The sequence below is a fragment of the Sus scrofa genome, chromosome 4 (assembly GCF_000003025.6).
Source record: "Sus scrofa isolate TJ Tabasco breed Duroc chromosome 4, Sscrofa11.1, whole genome shotgun sequence".
Classification (NCBI taxonomy): domain Eukaryota; kingdom Metazoa; phylum Chordata; class Mammalia; order Artiodactyla; family Suidae; genus Sus; species Sus scrofa.
Genome location: NC_010446.5, coordinates 38,033,521 through 38,059,580, shown reverse-complemented (window position 1 = coordinate 38,059,580; position 26,060 = coordinate 38,033,521). Strand labels below are relative to the sequence as shown.

Below are 26,060 nucleotides of genomic sequence, written 5' to 3'. Positions count from 1 at the left end.
TATACATAAGTCAACTCACACATATACTAGTATATCTTTAAGATAAAATCACAGATGCAAAACAGTGAGGTCAAGAGGATATGCACTCACACACACACAGAGAAGAAAATATACTGATAAGTAAGTATATATACTATAAACATATGTCATGATGTAAATTTAATGTAATATAATAATAAAATAATTATTATAATAACTATATAATAATTATTTAAATTGTTGATTGATTATGGTATATTTTACTTACTTTAACTGTTCTGCTAATTAATATATATGTATGTTTATAGATATTAGCAAATTGGCCTCCACAGGGCTTATACTAATTTAATCTCCTACCAGTAACAGATGAGAGATCCTCTTTTTCCACAATTCCACGTACAGAGTATTTAACCAAATATTTAGATTTCAGCCAAAATATCAGCTGAAAACTTTGAACTCAGGAAAAGAAAAAAAAAAGAAAAAGAAAAAAGAAAAAATGTTTTTAAAAAAAGGAGAAAAGAAAAAGCCTGGAGTTCCCGCTGTAGCACAATGGGATCAGTGGTGCCTCTGGAATGTTAGGTTCAATTCCCACCCCAGCAGAAGGGTTAAGGATCTAGTGTTGCCACAGCTGCAGTGTAGGTAGCAATTGCAGCTCAGGTGTGATCCCTGGCTCAGGAACTCCATATGCTGCTGGGCAGCCAAAGAAGGAAAAAACTGAGCCCCACATGGAAATGAAAGATAGATAAATACAGATAAATAAATATACACAGATTTATATAGAGAAAAGAGACATGCGGGAGATAGTAGCCAAACGTTTTCAAACTTTTATAAAAACAACAAAACCACAGACGCAAGTAACTCAACAAATATGAAAAGATCAATATAAACAAATACACACAACAAACCATATGTATTATAATCAAACTGCCACCAATAAGAAGTTCACCAGTTAAAAGAGAATACTAAAAGCAGTCATGGGGGGGGGGGGAAACATGTAAATAAGAATAAAAACAAGGATGAATGGAGTTCTTCTTGTAGCTCAGTGGGTTAAGAACCTGACTAGTATTGTAAGGATTTGGGTTTAATCCTTGGCCTTGCTCATTTAGTTAAGGATCTTGCATTGCCTCAAGCTGTGGGGTAGGTCACAGACACTGCTCAGATCCTTGCTGTGGCTGTGGCACAGGCTGGCAGCTGCAGCTCCAATTCTATCCCTAGCCTGGGAACTTAAAAAAAAAAAAAAAAAAAAAGGATGAATGTAGTCTTCTAGAATGAATGTAAGTCTTCCGGTCAGACACTAAGCAAACCGAAACACAATGACTCCTTAAAAGTGATGAAAAAAACAAAAATCAACATAAAATTCTATATTTAACAGAAATATCCCTCAAAAAGTACAGAGTAAGTAAAAATTTTTGAAACAAACAAACAAAAAAAAAAGGTGAAAGAATTCATTATGAGCAGACTTTCACAATGAATGATTATAAATAGTGCCTCAGGGTTTAGGAAAGTGATACCAAAAGGAAATATAAATATATACAAAAGGATACAGAAAAACAGCTGGTAAAAATACATGTAAATATAGAAAAAAAAACTTTTCCTCCACTCAACAACAACAGAATACACTTTCTTCTCAAGTGCACATGGAACAGGAACACCCTCCAAAAGAGAACATATTTTGGGCCACAAAACTAATCTTAAAAATTTCAGAAGATTGTAATCACATAAAGTATCTTCTCTAAACATAACAGAATGCAACTAGAAATCAATAGCAAAAGGATAACAGGAAAATCCAAAAATACGTAGACATTAAACAACATTCTTAAACAGACATAGTCGTCAAGGAAGAAATCACAAGGGAACTAAGAAAATATTTGGAGACAAATGAAAACAAAAACACAACATACCAAAACTTACGGGATGCAGCAAAAGCAGCACTAAGAGGTCAGTTTATAGCAGTAAACACTTGGATTTAAAAAAGATCTCAAAGCAACAACCTAACTTGACAACTCAAGAGACTAGGAAAACAAACTAAGCCCAAAGGTCACAGAAAGAAGGAAATGATAAAGACTAGAACAGAGATAAATAAAATAAAGAATTGAAAAAAAAACTTAATCAACAAAGCTGTCATGGTTTGAATATTTGTGTCCCCTAAAAACTGTATATTTGGTGAAATCCAAACTCCCAATGATATGGTATTAAAAGGTGGGGCCTTTGAGGGATGCTTGAGTCATGACGGTGTAGCCTTCATGAATGGGATCAGTGCCTTATAAAGAAAGCTCCAGAGAAAGCCCTATTCCCTTCCACCATGTGAGGACATAGTGAGAAGATGGCAGCTATAAGCAACTTTCCACCTGAATCTGACCAGGCTAGCACCTTAATCTTCAGCTTCCCACCTTCCAGAACAGTAAGAAATAAATTTTTCTTATTTATAAGCTACCTAGTCTTGATATTTCATTACAGTAGCCCAAAACCAACAGTTGGTTTTTTGAGAGGATTGACAAAATTAACAAACCCTTAACTAGACTAAGAATAAAAAAAAAAAAGATTCAATAACTAAAATCAGAAATCAAAGAAGACATTTAAACTGAAGTCACAGAAATAAAAACTATCATAAAAGAGTTCTGCGAACAACAAACTTGGAAGAAATGGATAAATTATTAGAAAGATACAACCTTCCAAGACAGAATCATGAAGAAATAAAAAATCTGAACAGACCTATAACTAGTAAAGAAATTAAAGGAATAATCAAAAACTTCTCAACAAAGAAAAATCCAGAACTAGATGGCTTCACTGGAGAATTGCACCAAACATTTAAGGAAGAATTAACACCAATATTCATCAAACTCTTCCAAAGAACTGAAGAGAAGGAAGACTTCCAAACTCATTCTCTGTGGCCACCATTATTTTGATACCAAAAGCATACAAGGACACAACATGAAGAAGAAGGAAGAAAAAAAAAAAAAAACTAAAGACCAATATCCCTAATGAATATTGATACAAAAATACTCAACACTCACAAACCAAATTCAACAGCACATTAAAAGGATTATACACCAGGACCAAACTGAATGGGTACCTGGAATAGTAAGAATGGTTCAACAAATGAAAATCCTCAATAAAAAAAAAAAAAAAAGACAAAAACCACAGGATCATCTCAAGTGACACAATAAAAGCACTTCACAAAAATTCAACACCCTTTCATGATAAAAACACCCAACAAACTACAAACAGAAAAAAAAAAAATTTTCTTGAAATAATAAAAAGTTCGTAAGACTATAAACAGTAGAAGATCGAAAGCTTTTCCTCAAAGATCAGGAATAAGGCAAGAATGCCCACTCTTGCCACTACTATTCAACATAGTACTGGAAGTCCAAGGCAGAGAAATTAGACAAGAAACAGAAATAAAAGGCAAAGAAGAAATTTTTTATTTCTGTGAAAGAAATAAAATTATCTCTATTCAGAAATGACATGACCTTTAATGTAGAAACTCTAAAGGGGGAGGAAGAAGGGGAAAAGGAAGAAAACAAAACAAAACAATGGCCAATAGTACAATAAAATTAAGAAAACAATCTTGCAAGTTCCCATTGTAGCTCAGCACATTAAGAATCCAGCTGGTATACATGAGAATGCACGTTCAATCCCTGGCCTCACTCACTGGGTTAAGGATCTGGCATTGCCATGAACTGCGGTACAGGTCACAGACACAGCTTAGATCTGATGTTGCTCTGCCTGTGGCATGGGCCAACAGCTGCAACTCCAATTTGACCCCTAGCCCAGGAATTTCTCAGCCCTAAAAAAATAAAAATAAACATAAAAAAAAGAAAACAATCCCACTTTTTATAGAATAAAAAGGAGAAAAGTACTTAGAAATAAATTTAACCAAGGAGGTAAAAGACATACACTAAAAACCACAAAATATTGCTAAAAATAATAATAATAAAAGGAGATACAAATAAGTAAATAAAGCCTTGGAAAGGGGGAGAAACCATAATTTGTATAACATACTATTTTACATGACCAGTTTTAAATTAAAAAAATGATGAATCACACACACACAAAAGTGTGACCCATACTCCAGAAAGCAGTCAATAAAATAAAATAAAAGCAATCAACAGAAAAGAAAGTCGTCAACAGAAAATGATTCACAGTAGGTCCAGATATTGGATATATCAGATAAAGGCTTCAAAGCAGCTACTTCATAAATACACTCAAAAAACTGAAACTATGTTCACAAAACTTAAGGAAAATACCATGAAAATAATTCAACAAATAAAGAAATCAATACTAATAAAAATGTAAAATTTATATGTGAAAAATATAACATCTTCAATGTAAATACATTAGAAGGGCTTGACAGCATATTTGAGATAACAGATGCAAGAATCAGTAAACGTGAAGATAGGCAAATAAAATACCTTCCCCATGAAAAGAGAAAAAGAATGGAAAAAAGGGAGTTCCTGTTGTGGTGCAGTGGAAACAATCAGACTAGTATCCATGAGGATGCCGGTTTGATCCCTCGCCTCATTCAATGGGTTAAGGATCCAGTGTTGCCGTGGTACAGTTTGCAGAGGCAGCTCAGAACTGTCATGGCTGTGGCTGTGGTGTAGGCCAGCAGCTGTAGCTCTGATTTGACCCCTAGCCTGGGAACTTCCATATACTGTGTGTGCGCCTCCCCCCGCCCCCCCCCCCAAAAAAAAACAGTGGAAAAAATCAACAGAGCCTCAGGGATTGGTGATACATCAAAATGTCAACACAAACATAATGGGAGTCTCAGGGGAAATAAGCAAATAAGGGTCAGAAAAATCATTTTAAAAAATAGTGACTGAAAACTTTCCAAATTTTATGAAAAACATTAATTTACACATCCAAGATGCTGAACAAATACCAAGTAGGATAAACACAGAAAGATCCGTATCAAGACACATTGTTATCAAACTTCTGAAAGATAAAAGTCTTGAAAGCAGTAGGAGAAAATGCCTCATTATGAATATAAGAATACGATTAAAAACTGACTTCTCATCAGACACCATGGGAATCAGAAGATAGTGAAAAGAAATACTCAAAATGCTAAAAGAATAGTATCATCCAAGAATCCTAAATCCAGCAAATCTACCTTCTAAAAACTACAGGAAAATAAGGACATTTCCAGATAAACAAAAACTTAAGAGAATCTGTTGCTAGAGGAACTTCTCTACAAGAAATAACTAAGTACTTCTAAGCGAAAGGAAATGGTAAATATTTACATAAACAGGAGTTCCCGTCGTGGCGCAGTGGTTAACGAATCCGACTAGGAACCATGAGGTTGCAGGTTCGGTCCCTGCCCTTGCTCAGTGGGTTAATGATCCGGCGTTGCCGTAAGCTGTGGTGTAGGTTGCAGACGCGGCTTGGATCCCGCGTTGCTGTGGCTCTGGCGTAGGCCGGTGGCTACAGCTCCAATTCAACCCCTAGCCTGGGAACCTCCATATGCCAAGAGAGCAGACCAAGAAATAGCAACAACAACAACAACAAAAAAAAAAAAAGACAAAAAAAAAAAAATTTACATAAACATAAAATATACATATTTATCTTACAAAACAAGACTGTTTAAATAAATAATCTCACTACTGAACAGTTGTAACTGTAACATATTTAGGTAAAATATATACAATAATAACAGAACAAAGGGAGAGAAAGGAAATGGAGCTATATTCAAGCAAATTTACTACATTTTATTGGAATTAGGTTAATCTGTAGTCAACTGTAATAAAGACACATATTATAATCTCTAGAGCAACTACTAGGAAAAAACTGGGAAAAAACATTAAAGTTATACAGTCAAATCACCCAACTAAAAGAGAAAGATCATGAGATTGGATAAAAAACAAGACCCAACTACATGCTGAAGTCATCTTAAATGTAAAGAGGAGCTCCCACTGTGGTGCAAAGGATCAGCGGCATCTCTGCTACACCAGGACGCAGGTTCAATTCCTGGCTCAGCACAGTGGTTTAAGGCTCTGGCATTGCCACAGCTGTGGCATAGGTAGCAATTTCAGCTCAGATCAGATTCCTAGCTTGGGAACTCCATATGCTGCTGGGTGGCCAAAAAAGAGAAAAAATATACATACACACACACACACACACACACACACACACACACACACACACAAAGACAAAAAAAAATGTTAAAAGTAGAAGGATAGAAATGTATATAACAAAAAAGAAATAAACATATATTATACATGCATATATATTTTACATATTATATATTATATATATATATATATATACACATAAAAAGCTAAAGTGGCTGTATTATTATTAGGCAAAGACTGTAGAGCAATTAATATTACCAGGGATAAAGAGTATATTTTGTAATGAAAAAAAGAGTCAATTTATCAAGAAGACCACAACCCTAAACATGTTAAGTGCCCTAAATCTAAGCTTATAAAACATGAAACAAAAACTGAAATTGGGAGTTCCTGTCGTGGCGCAGCGGTTAACGAATCCGACTAGGAACCATGAGGTTGCGGGTTCGGTCCCTGCCCTTGCTCAGTGGGTTAACGATCCGGCGTTGCCCTGAGCTGTGGTGTAGGTTGCAGACACGGCTCGGATCCCGCGTTGCTGTGGCTCTGGCGTAGGCCGGTGGCTACAGCTCCAATTAGACCCCTAGCCTGGGAACCTCCATATGCCGCAGGAGCGGCCCAAGAAATAGCAACAACAACAGCAAAAGACAAAAGACAAAAAAAAAAAAAAAAAAAAAAAAAACTGAAATTGAAAAGAGAAAAAAAATAAATTCAAAATAATTGTTGGAGATTTAAACAACTCTCTCAGTAATTGATATATTAAGTTTACAGAAAAATCAGTAAGGATACAGAAGACAAATAATAGCATCAATCAATTTAAATTATTTCACATCTTTTATTTCTAGCATTTCTATTTGACTTTGAAAAAAAGTAATAATTTCCATTGTTCTGATAAAGTTTCCTATCTGTTATCTACCTTTCACAAGACACATAGTTGTCACTATAACTTCAAAGGCCCTGTATGATAATTCCAAAATCTGTACCATCTCTGATTCTGATTCTGTCGATTATTTTACCTTTGGGCAGTGGATCATTTTCCTTGCTTTTGTGGGTGCTATCTTCACTTGTATCCCAGATACATACATATATACATTTACATGTGCACACACACACACAGCACTAATATGGAATTATTAAGTCTAAGCAACTCTAGAGAATGAAATTCCCATATACAATTACATGATACAGGACTTGTATCCAAAATACATGAAGACCAAAAAGACAAAAAGACCAAAAAAAAAAAAAAAGGAGTTCCCATCATGGCTCAGCGATTAACAAACCCAACTAGCATCCATGAGGATGCAGGTTCGACTCCTGGCCTCACTCAGTGGGTTAAGGATCTGGCATTGCCATGAGCTGTGGAGTAGGTCACAGAAATGGTTCGGATCCCGAGTTGCTATGGCTACAGCTCCGGTGTAGCTGGTGGCTACAGCTCCAATTCGATCCCTAGTCTGGGAACCTCCATATGCTGAGTGTGCAGCTCTAAAAAGACAAAAAGACAAAAGAAAAAAAATATATATATATATATACATATGAAGAATTCTTTTAATGCATTAAGACAAAAAAAACCCAAATATAAAAATGGTCAAAAAAATTTAGGTAGACACCACCAGAAATACACAAACATATGCTTAATAAGCACATGAAAAGATGCTCAACAGAGTTACTTATTGGGGGAATGGAAAATAAAACTGCAGTAAGATACCATTACACACCCAGGAAAAAAAATGGCTAAAATGTAAAAGATTTCAATAACAAGTATTGGTGAGAATGTGAAACAAGGAGATCTCTCACATTTGATGTTGAAAATGAAATATGAAATAGTCACTTCAGAAAGCAAGTTAGCAGGTCCTTATAAACTTATGGACCCAAATTTATACAACCAAGCAATTCCATTGCTAGGTATCTAACCAATAAGAATGAAAATACATGTCCACCGAAGACTTATAAACAAATACTCACAGCAGCCTTATTCACAACAACCAAAAACAAAAACAAACAAAAAATTCAATGTCCACAACCTGGTGGATAAATAAACTATTGTAAATCTATACAATGGAATAGTACTCAGCAATAAAACAGAAATAACTATTAATACATTTAAGACACTGAAAAAAATCTCAAAATCATTATTGCTGAGCCAAAAGAACCAAACCTGGAATTCTCTGGTTGCCTGGTGGGTTATGGATCTGGCATTGTAACTGCTGTGGTTTGGGTCACTGCTGTGGTGCAGGTTTGATCCCTGGCCAGGAAACTTTTGCATGCTGCAGGTGCAGCCAAAAATAAAATAAAAAAGCCAAATCAAAAGAGTGCTTTTTACTGTGTATAAAGTACAACTCAACTTACAAAAATAGTATCTAAATGTGGTGATAAGAAAATTACTGGTGATCACAGCAAGAGCAATTTAGTGGAATAGTAGAGGCAGACGCCAAAATGCAATGGTTTGAGACATCAGGATAAGGTAAAGAAGTAGAGATAACAACTGGGGATTCTCTTGTGGTGCAGAGGGCAAAAGATCCAGCCTTGTCAACAAGCACATGAAAAAATGCTCAACATCACTGATTATTAGAGAAATGCAAATCAAAACTACCACAAGATACCACCTCACACCACTCAGAATGGCCATCATTAGTAAGTCCACAAAGAACAAATGCTGGAGGGGGTGTGAAGAAAAGGAAACCCTCCTGCACTGTTGCTGGGAATGTAAGCTGGTACAACCACTATGGAGAACAGTATGGAAGTACCTTGGAAAACTTTACATAGAACTACCATATGACCTAGCAATCTCACTCTTGGGCATATAGCCGGACAAAACTTTCCTTGAAAAAGACACAAGCACCTGCATGTTCACTGCAGCACTATTCACCATAGCCAAGACATGGAAACAACCCAAATGTCCATCAACAGATGATTGGATTAAGAAGATGTGGTATATATACACAATGGAATACTACTCAGCCATAAAAAAGAACAAAATAATGCCATTTGCAGCAACATGGGTGGAACTAGAGACTCTCATATGGCGTGAGGTCAATCAGAAAGAAAAAGACAAATACCTTATGATATCACTTATATCTGGAATCTAATATATGGCACAAATGAACCTTTCTACAGAAAAGAAAATCAGGGACTTGGAGAACAGACTTGTGGTTGCCAAGGGAGAGGGGGAGGGAGTGGGATGGATGGGGAGCTTGGGGTTAATAGATGCAGACTATCGCCTTCAGAAGGGATTAGCAATGAGATCCTGCTGTGTAGCACTGGGAACTATGTCTAGTCACTTATGATGGAGCATAATAATGCAAGAAAAAAAAATGTATCCATGTATGTCACCATGCTATACAGCAGAAAATTGACAGGACATTGTAAATCAGCTATAATGGAAAAAAATTAAAATAATTATATATAAAAGAAAAAGAGTTCCCATTGTGGCTCAGCAGTTAGTGACCCCCGACTAGCATGCATGAGAATGCCGGTTCGATCCCTGGCCTCAATCAGTGGGTTAAGGATCCAGCATTGCCATGAACTGTGGTGTAGGTCACAGACACGGCTTGATCCCATGTTGCTATGGCTGTGGTATAGGCTGGTGGCTACTGTTCCGACTGGACCCCTAGCCTGGGAACCTCCATATGCTGTGCGGGTGCGGCCCTAAAAAGACAAAAAGACCAAAAAAAAAAAAAAAAAAAGATTGCAAGGTGCTAGGAGGACAGAGAGTTGGGTAGTTAGTGTTTAATGAGTACAGAGTTTATGTTGAGATGATGAAAACGTTTTGGTTATATATAGAAGTGATGGCTACGCAACATTATAAATGTATTAATACCATGGAACTGGACACTTACAAATGGTTAAAATGACAGAATTATGTTACGTATATTTTACCATATTATTAAAATCATAAAAAGGAAGGAAAAAAAAAAAAAAAAAAAGATCCGGCCTTGTCACTTAACCCTCTGGCCCAGAAACTTCCATGTACCACAGGCTTGGCCAAAAAAAAAAAAAAAAAAAAAACCTATGGATCACTCTATAGATGAAGTTTCTGGAAAGGACAACTGCTTAAAGACGTGAGTTTGAGAAAGAAGATAAAGCCAAATAAGCAAAAAACTCATCAGAAATGTTCACATAAGTATAAATATTGTTTGGAATCTATTAGAAAAATACGGAAAAGTTAAAAATACAGGAGACAGGGAGTTCCCATCATGGCGCAGCAAAAACGAATCCAACTAATAAGAACGATGAGGTTGCAGGTTCGATCCCTAGCCTCACTCAGTGGGTTAAGTATCCGGCGTTGCCGTGAGCTGTGGTGTGGGTCACAGAAATGTCTGGGATCTGGCATTGCTGCATCTGTGGTGTAGGCTGGCAGCTGTAGCTCCGATGAGACCCCTAGCCTGGGAACCTCCATATGCTGTGAGTGCAGCCCTAAAAAGCAAAGAAAGAAAGGAAGACGAGACAGGAAGAAATAACCACTAAAGCACGTCCCTGAAAAGGTTGGAAGAGTGATACCTAAAGTACCTGTGGATGAGACAGCCTTAACTTTGGAGGGCTGGGGATACCTCTCTCATTACAATAGGAGGAAAGGACAGGCAGAGTTATAGGTAGGCTGGTGGCAAAGAATCGAGGGAGTTCTCATATAATGGCTTCTATTTGCTTTATGAAGTAGGAGGGATATTCATATGCTGTAACTGAGAAAGTTAAAATCTGAGATTTCCAGATATATAACTATAGCCAGAGTGGAGAACAAAAACAAAACAATAAATCTCATGAAGTTGAACAGGATTAACAGATAGCACTGGAGGCCTGTTGAAGTTGAGATTCAAGCCCAATTGTAATCTTTGAGGTTTTGTATTTTCTTCAGCACTGCTCAAAAGTCTCAAAGTGGGCAAAGAGAAGGCAGAAAGTAGAATTTGGTCTTCTGCCAGGCAGATGCCATAGAACACTGATGAGACAAGGAGCTAAAGACACTGGCAAAAGAATGGCTGAAGACATGGATTAGGTAAGACAAAAAAATTAAAATGAGAAGAGGCTAACAAGCAGGGGAAAAGAGCAAAGTCATAAGTAAGATACAATGAGCCAAAAAAAGAGTATATCCCTACCAGACAAAGTCAGTCTCTCAAATTTTCACAAATATTCACAATTTTGCTTTCTGCTTCATGTCCTTCATGGCTAAGGAAGCACAAAGTAGCTTGAGATGAGCCACACACATGATGCAGTGATGGAGACAACATCATATTAATAAATCTGTTTAATACTAGGCCAAAAGGTAACCTAAGCAACACTTAGTTCCTTGGGAGTTATAAAAGTTTTCTTAAAGCAGGCTCACAATCTGGCTCACTTTACACAAACAAGTCATAGGTCCCCCAAATGAATCCAATAAACACTTAAAGAGAATTTTCTATTAGTTCACATGTCTTATTTTCTCAACATGTGGAATAAGTGAAATGCTACTAATTTAACTTAGGCAAAAAATGGTCTCAGGGGTGTTTGTCAAGTAGAAACACATGATTTATTTTGGTAAATGATTCATGTTTTATGCCGTTTTTGTCTTTATTTCAGCTTTCGCTTTCTGGAGTTTTAAATGAAAACTGATCATTTCAAAAAAACAAAACAAAAAAAAACTTTATAACTACAAGCCAAGTTAAAATACACACACACACAAAATACCTTCTTTTTTTTTTTTTTTTTTTTGGTCTTTTTGCCTTTTTCTAGGGCTGCTCCCGGGGCATATGGAGATTGCCAGGCTAGGGGTCAAATCAGAGCTGTAGCCGCGGGCCTACACCACAGCCACAGCAATTCGGGATCCGAGCCAAGTCTGCAATCTACACCACAGCTCACGGCAATGCCAGATCCTCAACCCACTGAGCAAGGCCAGGGAACGAACCCGCAACCCCATGGTTCCTAGTCAGATTCGTTAACCACTGCGCCACGACGGGAACTCCCAAAATACATTCTTTCTATTTTCCTGCAATGAGCATAACCTCATCTGTACTTGACATACTGAGGTTCTGAACACCTTAGAACTTCACCACAAGTACATGCTTTTAATTACAGGTCCAGAAAAAGTTATTCTTGACTGAGTCTCTTTAGAACTCTCCCAGGTGCCAGGGAATTTTGTGGAGAACAAGTCACCCCCAATAGCTCTCTCTTATGTAACTATCAGGATACAGGTTATTATTGTACTTTAGGAGGCACACTCCAGAATTATCTTTTTCAAGAAATAAGTGGCTAAAACAATCTGGTTTTCTACCTCATAAAACAGGAAAGAACATGATCTATAATGCTGTCATTGCTAATACAGTTATTATTAAAAAGCAGTCTTCTCTCACATTGTTTTTAAACATTACTATTTCCTTTTTTAGCTACAAATTCTCTAACACTTCAACATTTAAATGCCCACTTTAACCTTACACCCATCTAAAAGCTTATTTACCTCACTTTTGTGCTTCCTGCTCAATGTAAGAATTTAATATTTTTTCCAAGATCTCAGAAGGCAACAACTCTTCTACATAGACTTCTATATAGAATAAATAGTCTTAGTTAGATCCAAATTTCCCTTAATATTTTCAAGAATAATTTACATTTAGAATTATACCTCAGATAATGATATTATGGTGATACATTGTTTAATATTTGTATCTTTTAGCAATGCATACTGAAATAGTTAAGAACACCATGAACATGTTACCAAAGCCAAGACATGCAAACAAGCCAAGTGCCTATCAACAGATGACTGGCTTAAGAAAATGTGGTGTATATACATAATGGAATATTACCCATCCATAAAAAGAATGAAATACTGCCACCTGCAGCAGCATGGATGAACCTAGAGATTATTATACTTGGTAAGTCAGACAAAGATAAAAAAATATATCACTTACACGTGTAACTTAAAAAGTAATACAAATGAATCTATATACGAAACAGAAATAGATTCATGGACATAGAGAACAAACTTATGGTAACTAAACAGGAAAGAGAGCAGAGGATAAACTAGGAGTATTGGAATAACAGTAACAAACTAAGACATAAAACAGATAATCAACAATGATTTACTGTATAGCACAGGGAACTATATTCAGTATCCTATAATAATGCATAATGGAAAATAATCTGAAATATATATATATACATATATACATACATATATATACATATATACATACATATATATATAACTGAGTCACTTTGCTATACACCTGAAAGTAACATAATATTATAAATCTACTATACTTCAAATTTAAAAAAATTTAAGAATTCCCTAATATGACAGCTGAGGTTACTTCAAAATAATAAAGAATGGGGTGTGTGTATGGGACTATAAATTATACAAGATTGGGGAGTTCCCGTTTTGCTGCAGTGGAAAAGAATCCTACTAACATCCATGAGGATGCAGGTTTGATCCCTGGCATCATTCAGTGGGTTAAGGATCCGGCATTGCCACGAGCTGTAGTGTAGGTCACAGAGGTGGCTCAGATCTGGCATTGCTGTGGCTTTGGTGCAGGTTAGAGGCTACAGCTCTGATTCAACCCCTAGCCTAGAAACTTTCATATGCCACAGGTGTGGCCCTAAAAAACAAAAAAATTAAATAAAATAAATTATGTGAGGAGTTAATAATTGCCGAAACTGGGTAATGGATACATAGAGTTGTATTTTCTCTTCTTTACAAAACTTTGAGACTTTCCATAACAAAAAGTTGTTTAAAAAACTAAGTGGTTAGAATTAAATCTTTAATTGTTCTATAAATAACCAGAAACAAAAAAGCAGGCGTTCATTGTAAATTATAACAAAATCGATAAGTAATAAATGTCTAAACATAGATTATTAATCAATTATGGAACATCCATTCAAGGAGATATCAACTGACCACTAAAAGGCATGTTGTAGAAAACTCATTGATTTAAAACAAATTAATATATGACTGAAAGAAAAAAGGGGAGTTCCCGTCGTGGCACAGTGGTTAATGAATCTGACTAGGAACCATGAGGTTGCGGGTTCGATCCCTGGCCTTGTTCAGTGGGTTAAGGGTCTGGCGTTGCTATGAGCTGTGGTGTAGGCTGCAGACGCGGCTCCCGATCCCACATTGCTGTGGCTCTGGCGAAGGCCAACGGCTACAGCTCCGATTAGATCCCTAGCCTGGGAACCTCCACATGCAGCAGGAGCAGCCCTAGAAAAGGCAAAAAGAAAAAAAAGGAAAAAGGGTAGGTTACAAAATAATGTGCACAGACCTAAACCATTTTCCTTTTTTTCTTTTAAACTTAGGTGTATCTGCATATGTTCATGCACATACACATACTGGCACCAAACTACTGGCATTGTTTTGTGCACTGCTATATTCCTCAGCACCAAACACTGTGCCTGGGACACAAAAGAAACTCAGATATTTGTTACATGTAAATATTTTAGGATTCCAGGCAACAAGATTTGATTTGGGGGGTGGCTTTCCTCTATGCTTTTGTTTCATAAGTTTTTTAAAATAAACATTCTTTTTTCTATAATTGGGGGAAACTTTTTAAATTGTGTATCATAAGAAAGTTAGGTTTTTCTTCTGATTCAATAATTATTTCAGGAAATGCCTTCCATAAAAATAATTTTATTCACTGAAAAGAAAGGTCTCCTCCATAGGTTGAATAAATTAACCAAGGCAATCAGAAATTGTAAAAACACTTTCTGTTAATCATTCTCATTCTTGTGAGTGAATCCTGCAACTACTTAGGAAATGCTAATGTTTCTAAAACAAATCTTCAACATGGGTACAAAATATGATAAAACCAGATTTAGAAGTCGTCCATTCATATTCATTCAATATACACTTACTGAATTTGGAGACAACAAGCTACCTCCTGAGGTAATGCAAAGAACATTAAGATAGAGCCCTTAACAACCAAGAGTTCCTAATCTAGTAGAAAAGACAAACACCTAAGAGTTAAAATGAAACATAGTAATAAAGGTAGTTAACATTTATTAGGGCTTTTTATGGCCTTGTTCAGAGCATTTAACAAGTATTTTCTCATTTAATCTCTATAACAACCTTTTTGGTAGTTACTAAAACACTCTCAGTTTTTAGATAAGAAAACTAAGGTTTAAGTGACTTTCCTAGTTACTTTGGGTAATAAATGACAAAAGAGAATCCAACCAAGGTCTGTCCAAGATATGGTATGGAGCTTCTTATTCTTAAGAAGCTAGCAAATACCAAAGGATAATGGATCAAGTGGCACACAGCAACAGCATTTCTTTTTTCTTTCTTTCTTTCTTTCTTTCTTTTTTTTTTTTTTTTTTTTTTTGGTCTTTTTAGTCTTTTTAGGGCCTCACCTGAGGCATATGGGAGTCAAACAGGAGCTGCAGCTACTGGCCTACACCACAGCCACAGCAATGCCAGATCCAAGCTGTGTCTGTGACCTATACCACAGCTCATGGCAACACTGGATCCTTAACCCACTGAGCAAGGCCAAGGATCAAACCCACATTCTCATGGGTACTAGTCTGGTTTTGTTACCGCTGAGCCACAAGAGGAACTCCTGCATTCACACTTTTTATGGTAAACACTCTTTTGTGAGTGTTGTCAGGAGTTTCTCATCTTCAAATCAGTTATCCCTGCTTTGAAGTATACTATTACAGCCACTAAACTGTGAGCCTATGAGCCTCTTGATCACCTCATTTCCATTAATTCTACCTCAAAGGTCTTGAATTTTCACATAAAAAAAAAATTCGCACAACGCTATACTATAAAAAGCAGATATTGTATAGTTGTCTGTACCTGATGCAAGATATACAGGTCATACCTCTATATGTCCATTCTCTTACATGATCTTTTCCCTTTCTCTGCCTATCAGGTAACCACTTCCTTAAAGATAAAATAAAAAAATGAACCTGCAGGAGTTCCTGCTGTGGTGCAGCAAGTTAAAGACACAGCATTGTCTCTGCAGCAGCATGGGTTCAATTCCTGGCCTGGGAACTTTTCAGATACCGAAGGTATAGCCAAAAACAAAAAACAAAAAACCCTACAGATCATGTCTTATCCACTCTTGTAATTCCAGTAAGTAGTTAACATGGGAACCTCACATACTACTGTTCAATAAACTTTTATTCAATAAACAAATGAATAAAGATACAAAAAAAATTTTTGCTAACTTCTGGAGAGCTAATAGAACTTCAAAACACCTGTTACACAGTGCTAAGGGGGCAAACCTATATTCCTGTATAAGTTATGTGCTCCTTCAAATAAAATCAGCTTTACCAACCCAGCAATAAAAAGTACATATGGCTAGAAGTTGTACACAAGCCAAAAGCCTACAGAAAGGCTGAAACAGCCAATGGGGATGCTCCATATTTCATGGTTACAAAATGATCCAATTAACCTTAGATTTCAGAAAGTATAAATGCTAAGTGAACAAAAATGACAAAGGTCACTGGAGCTCAAATCATTGCTCCAAGTGACTTTAAGCTGCCATTCCCCTTATTAAGGAGTCTATTCCACATCCCAGATTTGGAAACACTGAAGCTCAGTGGGAATGAGCAGCTGACTGGGCACCTTCTCATATACCCACATTTATACACATTTCCTGAATATCCTTGCAATAAAATTCTATTACTAAAGATAATCTGTATACCTCTCTTCCCTGCCCTCTAAAAGGACCTAAGTAACAGAGTAACTAACACAGGAAACACACTAACACAGAGGACACACACACACACACACACACACACACACACACACACACACGGGCAAATGCAAAATGGAAAAACTGTAACAACACTAATTGGCAGAGGTCACATGGAAGGTAAGGATTCAGTTTTGAAGTACTGCCTTTGAGGAGACAGCAAAGTAGTCAAATATTATCCAGTAGATTGAAAATACTGAATAAGACTAAGTACAAAGTGTCTAAGTCTCAAAAAGTGTGTACTGGTGGTTCATTCTGATCAAAGTTGAGGCCACAAGAGTAGCTAAAGTAACTAAGGAAATTTAGAAAAAAAAAAAAAAGAGGAAGATAGAAAATGAAAGGTCACAGTCACTTATGAATTGAGAAGAGCACATAAAACAGAGAAATAGAAGCAATACAAAAATCAAAAAGCCAGAGAAAGAAAAAGCTTCAAGAAACAGGTATGAGGGAAATATGAACAGAAAAGTTTTCTGATCTTACCAAGCAATGGATGATTATCTGCCTGTAACCTAAAAGCAGTTTCATGGGATAGACAAAGCCTGAGCAAGCTGGAAGGCCGAAATGGAATGAATGAAGCCTTAGAAACAGATTTTGAAGACTCTAGAATTGGGGAACAAAAATATTAGCTTACAGGAGTAAAGTCATAAAAGGGGTGGGAAGAGAGACTCAAAGGTCAGGCAAAAGATATAGGGGAAGAGAAGTCAGGATGAAAGTACCTAAGGTAGTTCTTCCTATCAATCATAGAATTTCCACTTTCTCTACAAGTAGAGAAAATCTTCTGTGTAAAATTAGATGAAAATAAGAGGGTAGAATAAGAAAAGATGGAAGACAAAAAAAAAAAAAAAAAAAAAGGAGTTCCCATCGTGGCGCAGTGGTTAACGAATCCGACTAGGAACCATGAGGTTGCGGGTTCGGTCCCTGCCCTTGCTCAGTGAGTTAAAAAAGAAAGGATGGAGTTCCCATTGTGACTCAATGGTTAACAAATCCGACTAGGAGCCATGAGGTTGTGGGTTCGATCCCTGGCCTTGCTCACTGGGTTAAGGCTCGGGCATTGCCGTGAGCTGTGGTGTAGGTTGCAGACACGGCTCGGATCCCGCCTTGCTGTGGCTCTGGCATAGGCGGGCGGCTACAGCTCTGATTAGACCCCTAGCCCGGGAACCTCCATGTGCCGTGGGTGTGGCCCTAGAAAACGCAAAAAAAAAGACCAAAAGAAAAAAAGAAAGGAGTATGTAAATTTAGGGGACTGGAACTCTCTATGAAGCTAAAGAGTTACAAGTTGGCTAACATCCAAAAGCAAATTAGCCCCAAACAATAAACAGCACAGTCATAAAAGAGCTAAAGTAGAAAAAAGAAAGAATTACATTTAATTCTCCTCCCTTCTTTACTGTTTCCAGCTTTGGAACAGCAGTTTGCAAGTTTGTAGACAGGTTATAACTTCTGCTAAAGATGTCTCTTTGATTTTGAAGAGATTGAGGTAAAAGTCAGGAGACAGCTGTTTATGGTTGGCTAAAAATTTTTTGTTTTGTTTTCTCAAACTGTGCTGAAATAGACATAAAATGCACTCTCTTAACTATCTTCAAGTATATAATTACATAGCATTTAGTACCATCACCACTATCCATCTCCAGAACTTTTCACCATTCCCAACTAAACTCTATCCACTAAACAACTTCCAATTTTCCCCTCCCCCAGTCCCTGGTAACCATCATTCTACTTTCTGTCTCTATAAATCTGACTCTTCTAACCACCTCATTTAAGTGGAATCACACAATATGAGTCTTTTCATGGCTGGCTTCTTCCACTTAGAATTTTTCCAAGATTCATCTATCCTGTATGATGTATCATACTTTCATTCCTTTTTAAGCTTGAATAATATACCAGTGTGTATATATCACATTTTGCTTATCCATTCGTTTGTTAAGAGGACACTTGGGTTGCCTCCACCCTTTAGCTATTGTCAATAATGATAACAAACTCTGGTGTACAAATATCTCTTCAAGTCCCTGCTTTCAATTCTTTTGGGTATCTACCTAGAAGTAGAATTGCTGAACGATATGGTAATTGGCATTGAATTTTTTTTTAAATAACTGCACTGTTTTACATTCCCACAAGCAATGTACAGGGTTCCAACTGCTACACATCCTAGACAGCAATTATTATATTCCAATTTTCTTTGTAACAGCCATCCTAAAGAGTATGAAATGTTATCTCACTGTGGTTCTGATTTGCATTTCCCTAATGATTAGTGATAGTCAACATCTTTTCATGTGCTTATTGTCCATTCGAATATCTTCTTTGGAGAAATGTCTACTCACATTTTTTGTCCATTTCTATTTGGGTAGTTTTAGCCAAAGATGCTTAAACTGAAACACAAAGCAAGGCTTTCTACACTGCTAGATCTACCTCCCTAGTCAAGAATAATTAGAACATGCTCTCTAGACCTTTTAGGAAACTAATCATGGAGAAGAGAACCTGGCCTAAATGCAAATCAGCAAAAGAGAAACAACTTCCAGCTTTGTGAGATAAGAGATTCTGCCTTCATAAAGCACCTTCTACCTGATTTCAGCTCTGTAATTTTCAACATCTTTTTCTCTTCTGGCAAATTCTCTACCCTGTAGTGATTACATTATGGGTAGATTTATTACTACTAATAGTAGCTACTTAATAAGTCATAACTGTTATTAACAGATTTACTTTTATTAGTGCTATGTGCTAATAATAAGCACCATGCTTGATCGTATATGCAGTATCTCCTTTAAAATTAAGTTCTCGGAGAGGACAAGATGGCGGAGGAGTAGGGGGACACGCTCGCCCTCTCCCACAAACAACAAAAAAAGCACATCTACAGAATAAATGACTCGCACAGAACAGCAACCAATCGCTGGCAGAGGAACCTAAACTCCAATAACGGCAAGAAGTTCGTGACATTATTGGGCAGAACGGGAGAAAAGAGGAGAATGAGAGAAGGTGAATCCGAGCGGGACGGGCGCTCCCGAAAGGGAACTGCGGAGGAGAAAGGGATCCCGCACCCTGGAAAGTCACCTACCGGGGGAAAGATCAAACGAACCGGAGAAATCTCCAGATGCAGAGAAGAGTGTAGCAGTAAGTTGGAGTACGGAAAAGCCAATCAAGAACCGAACGGACCATCTGAACTACGGGCACAGTCACCAAAAATTGAGACGCCTGGGTGGGGGCTGGGCACCGAGACCTCGCCTCTGAAGGTTAGTCCCGAGAAAGGGCCAGGGGACGCCTGGGTGGGGGCTGGGCACCGAGACCTCGGCTCCAGAGGTTAGTCCCCGGGCTGGGGGGGGCGGGGCAGAGCGGAAACTGCTTGGGAGGTCTAGAAACCATTTGACGGGGCAGAGACTGCCTGGGAGACTAGAAAACAAAGCTGTCGCAGAGGAAGGGAACAATACTCTAGGAGCCGGGAAGTGGAAAGCCGCATCAGAGGGAACCTGGGAGAAGAGCCTGGTCTGCGCCCCTGCTGGGGAGAGGAGAGAAGAAGGGGTGGGTCCCCATAGAATACCCCCCACGCCACAGCAAGCTCACAGGCCCACTAGCTAGCTGAAAGCTGTACTTCCCAGTGCATCCCCTCCCCCCACCCCCGCCACTCACTACGCTCTCACCGGACCTGGGGCTGCCTGCCATCCAGGAGGGCTGGCCTCAACAATTGCCTGAAGCCTACCACCGCAGGGGTTGTCCCTGCACAGGCCTGCTTGCCCTTTGGAGGGGCTACACTTCCGCAGAGCAGCACCAAACACCACCAGCCCCCGAGAAAAGGCCTGCAGCCCAGAAAAGCTAGAACAAGCTTAGCCAGGCTGTGAACAGATCGGCATAATTCTCGGACGGTTTTTCTGAGTCGGGTTGCCCCGGGGAGGAGCCTCTTGGGTCTCCAACGGCCCTGCTACCCCCCAAAGCCCCCAGGGGGTGCCCTACTCCCGCGGAATAGCTGCTCAGCACCACCAGCCCCCTGGAAGAGCCCCTGCAGCCCAGAAAAGCTGCAACAAGCTCGGCCAGACTGTGAAAAGATCCGCCTACATTCTCAGGCTGTCCTTCTGAGTTGGGCTGCCCTAGGGAAGAGCCTCTTAGGTTCTCAGAGACCCAGATAGCTGCTACAGCCCCCAGGGGGTGCTGCACTCCTGAGGAACAGCTGCCCAACACCGCCAACCCCCTGCAAGAACCCCACAGCCTAAAAACACCAGAGCAAGCTCTGCATGACCAAGTGAAATCTGCTACCATCGTGGTGTGGACCTCCCAGTCCTGTCTGCCCTCAGGACATCCTCCTTTGCTTCAAAGAAACACTGTTAGCCCCATCAACACTCCAGAAAAGCCACACTGCCTCAAAAAAGATTGACCAACAATGCCAGCCCTCAGGAAATATTCCACGGCAGTGACAAGGCAAACACTGCCCGATCACGAAGAGTACAACTCCCTCAGGAGAAAGAAAACAACAAGCAAGATGAAGAAGCTGAGAAACCACCCCCAGTCAAACCAACAGGAGAACTCACCTAAAACAGTCAACAATGAAACAGATCTCTGCAGTCAGACAGACCTGGAGTTCAAAAGAGAAATACTGAAAATACTGAAGGAATTAAGAGAAGATATGAACAGTAATGCAGATACCCTCAGAAAGGAACTAGAAAATATAAGGAGGAGCCAAGAAAAACTAGAACATTCATTTGCAGAGATGCAAACTGAACTAGGGGCAGTAAAAACCAGAATGAATAATGCAGAAGAACGAATCAGTGATATGGAAGATAGAATAATGGAAATCACTCAATCCGGTCAACAGACAGAAAACCGAATCAAAAAACTGGAAAGCAATATAAGAGACCTATGGGATAATATAAAGCGGGCCAATCTACGCATAATAGGAATTCCAGAAGGAGTAGAAAAAGATAAGGGAATGGAAAATATATTTGAAGAAATTATCGATGGAAACTTCCCAAATCTAAAGGATACTGGATTCAAGATACAAGAAGCACAGAGGGCCCCAAACAAACTGAACCCAAACAGACCCACACCAAGACACATCATAATAAAAATGGCAAAAGTTAGCGATAAAGAGAGGGTCCTAAAGGCAGCAAGAGAAAAACAGAATGTTACCTACAAGGGAACCCCCTTAAGAATATCAGCTGATTTCTCTACAGAAACACTACAGGCCAGGAGGGAATGGCAAGAGATATTTAAAGTGCTCAAAGGAAAAAATATGCAACCTAGAATACTCTATCCAGCAAGAATATCATTTAAAATAGAAGGGGAAATAAAAATTTTTCCCAACAAACAAAAACTTAAAGAATACAGCAACACAAAACCCAGGTTAAAGGAAATATTGAAAGGGCTTCTCTAAACCAAAAAGAAAGGAAGGAAAGGGAAGAAAAAAGAAAAGAAAAAAAAAAGAAGAAGAAGAAGAAGAGGAAGAACTAGGACTGAGGAAACTGCAATCAGACAGCAGTCACTCAAATAAGCCAGCATACAGATTTAATCATGAACATGCTTCAAACAAAATAAAATTAAAAAGAAAAAAATAAAAGAGAGTCATCAAAACCATAAAATGTGGGCAAGGGATGTTAGGAGGTAAATAACCCTTTTTCTTTGTATGTATGTCTCTCTTCTTAATTTTAATATAGTAATGAAGTGTTTGAACTTACAGGACCATCAGGCTAAAACACACAATTATGGGAAGAGGTTAGCATACTTAAAAAACAGGGCAACCACAAGCCAAAACCAAATATTGCATTTGCAAAAAATGAAAAAAAAATACACTCAAGCAGATAATAACAGGAGACCATCCAACCAAAAAATAAAAAAGGAAGAATGGAGAACCATAGAATCAACTGGAACACGAGGTTCAAATAGCAATAAATAATCATCTATCAATTATCACCTTAAATGTCAATGGGCTGAATGCCCCAATCAAAAGACACAGAGTGGCTGAGTGGATAAAAAGGCAAAAACCTTCAATATGCTGCCTACAAGAAACTCACCTTAGGACAAAAGATACATATAGATTGAAAGTGAAAGGGTGGGGAAAAATATTTCACGCCAATAGACATGACAGAAAAGCAGGAGTCGCAACGCTCATATCAGACAAAATAGACTTTAAAACAAAAGACATAAAGAAAGACAAAGAAGGACACTATTTAATGATTAAGGGATCCATCCAAGGAGAGGATGTTACTATCATCAACATATATGCCCCAAATATAGGAGCACCCAGATACATACAACAAATATTAACAGACATAAAGGGAGATATTGATGAGAATACAATCATAGTAGGAGACCTTAATACCCCCCTCACATCAATGGACAGATCCTCTAGACAGAAAACCAATAAAGCAACAAAGATCCTAAAGGAAACAATAGAAAAGTTAGACTTCATTGATATCTTCAGGACACTACATCCAAAAAAATCAGAATACACATTCTTCTCAAATGCTCATGGAACATTCTCAAGAATCGACCACATATTGGGACACAAAGCGAATCTCAATAAATTTAGGAGCGTAGAAATTATCTCAAGTATCTTCTCTGACCACAATGCCATGAAATTAGAAACCAACCATGGGAAAAGGAAAGAGAAAAAACCTACTCCATGGAGACTAAACAACATGCTACTAAAAAACCAATGGGTCAATGAGGAAATCAAAAAGGAAATTAGAAACTACCTTGAAACAAATGATAATGAAGACACAACCTCTCAACATCTATGGGATGCTGCGAAAGCAGTGCTCAGAGGGAAATTTATAGCAATACAGGCCTTTCTCAAAAAAGAAGAAAGATCCCAAATTGACAACTTAACCCTCCACCTAAACGAATTAGAAAAAGAAGAACAAAAAAGTCCTAAAGTCAGCAGAAGGAAGGAAATTATAAAGATCAAAGAAGAAATCAGTAAAATAGAGACTCAAAAAACAATAGAGAAAATTAATAAAACCAAGAGCTGGTTCTTTGAAAAGGTGAACAAAATTGACAAACCCCTGGCCAGACTCACTAAAAAGAGGAGAGAAAGAACCCAAATCACCAAAATTATAAATGAAAAAGGAGAAATCACAACGGATACAGCAGAAATACAAAAAACCATAAGAGAATACTATGAACAACTGTATGGCAACAAGTTGGACAATCTGGAAGAAATGGACAATTTTCTAGAATCTTACAGCCTGCCAAAACTGAATCAAGCAGAAACAGACCAACTGAACAGACCGATCACTAGAAATGAAATTGAAGAGGTCATAAAATCACTCCCTACAAATAAAAGTCCAGGACCAGATGGCTTCACAGGTGAATTCTATCAAACATATAAAGAGGAATTGGTGCCCATCCTCCTTAAACTCTTTCAAAAGGTTGAAGAAGAACAAATACTCCCAAAGACATTCTATGAGGCCACCATCACCCTCATTCCAAAACCAGGCAGAGATACCACCAAAAAAGAAAACTATCGGCCAATATCATTGATGAATATAGATGCAAAAATTCTCAACAAAATCTTAGCCAACCGAATCCAACAACGTATCAAAAAAATTATACACCATGACCAGGTTGGGTTCATCCCAGGTTCACAAGGATGGTTCAACATACGCAAATCAATCAGCATCATACACCACATTAACAAAAAAAAAGTCAAAAATCATATGATCAACTCAATAGACGCAGAAAAAGCATTTGACAAAGTTCAACATCCATTCATGATCAAGACCCTCGCCAAAGTGGGTATAGAGGGAACATTCCTGAATATCATCAAAGCAATTTATGATAAACCCACAGCAAATATAATACTCAATGGGGAAAAACTGAAAGCCTTCTCACTCAAATCTGGAACAAGACAGGGATGCCCACTCTCACCACTGCTCTTCAACATCGTTTTGGAAGTCTTAGCCACAGCAATTAGACAAACAAAAGAAATAAAAGGCATCCATATAGGAAGAGAAGAGATCAAACTGTCACTGTATGCAGATGACATGATACTATACCTAGAAAACCCTAAGGACTCAACCCCAAAACTCCTTGAACTGATTAATAAATTCAGCAAAGTGGCAGGATATAAGATTAACATTCAGAAGTCAGTTGCATTTCTGTATACCAGCAGTCAAACATTAGAAAAGGAATACAAAAATACGATACCTTTTAAAATTGTACCTCACAAAATCAAATACCTCGGAATACACCTGACCAAGGAGGTAAAGGACCTATATGCTGAGAACTATAAAACTTTAATCAAAGACATCAAAGAAGATGTAAAGAAATGGAAAGATATTCCATGTTCCTGGATTGGGAAAATCAATATTGTAAAAATGGCCATACTACCCAAAGCAATCTACAGATTCAATGCAATCCCTATCAAATTACCCATGACATTTTTCACAGAACTAGAACAAACAATCCAAACATTTATATGGAACCACAAAAGACCCAGAATCGCCAAAGCAATCCTGAGAAACAAAAACCAAGCAGGAGGAATAACTCTCCCAGACTTCAAGAAATACTACAAAGCCACAGTCATCAAAACAGTGTGGTACTGGTATCAAAACAGACAGACAGACCAATGGAACAGAATAGAGAATCTGGAAATTAACCCTGACACCTATGGTCAATTAATCTTTGACAAGGGAGGCAAGAACATCAAATGGGAAAAGGAAAGTCTATTCAGCAAGCATTGCTGGGAAACCTGGACAGCTGCATGCAAAGCAATGAAACTAGAACACACCCTCACACCATGCACAAAAATAAACTCCAAATGGCTGAAAGACTTAAATATACGACAGGACACCATCAAACTCCTAGAAGAAAACATAGGCAAAACACTCTCTGACATCAACATCATGAATATTTTCTCAGGTCAGTCTCCCAAAGCAATAGAAACTAGAGCAAAAATAAACCCACGGGACCTCATCAAACTGAAAAGCTTTTGCACAGCAAAGGAAACCCAAAAGAAAACAAAAAGACAACTTACAGAATGGGAGAAAATAGTTTCAAATGATGCAACTGACAAGGGCTTAATCTGTAGAATATATAAGCAACTTATACAACTCAAAAGCAAAAAAACCAATCAATCAATGGAGAAATGGGCAAAAGACCTGAATAGACATTTCTCCAAAGAAGATATACAGATGGCCAACAAACACATGAAAAAATGCTCAACATCGCTGATTATAAGAGAAATGCAAATCAAAACTACCATGAGATACCATCTCACACCAGTCAGAATGGCCTTCATTAATAAATCCACAAATAACAGGTGCTGGAGGGGCTGTGGAGAAAAGGGAACCCTCCTGCACTGCTGGTGGGAATGGAAACTGGTACAGCCACTATGGAGAACAGTTTGGAGATACCTTAGAAATCTATACATAGAACTTCCATATGACCCTGCAAT

At 38.0% G+C, this 26,060-nt stretch overlaps 1 protein-coding gene across 2 annotated transcripts in view; it reads right to left on the bottom strand.

Moving 5' to 3' along the window:
• Positions 1–26,060, bottom strand: part of STK3 (serine/threonine kinase 3) — a 294,976-nt gene that overhangs the window by 247,197 nt on the left and 21,719 nt on the right. The gene's annotated exons all lie outside the window — the stretch shown is intronic.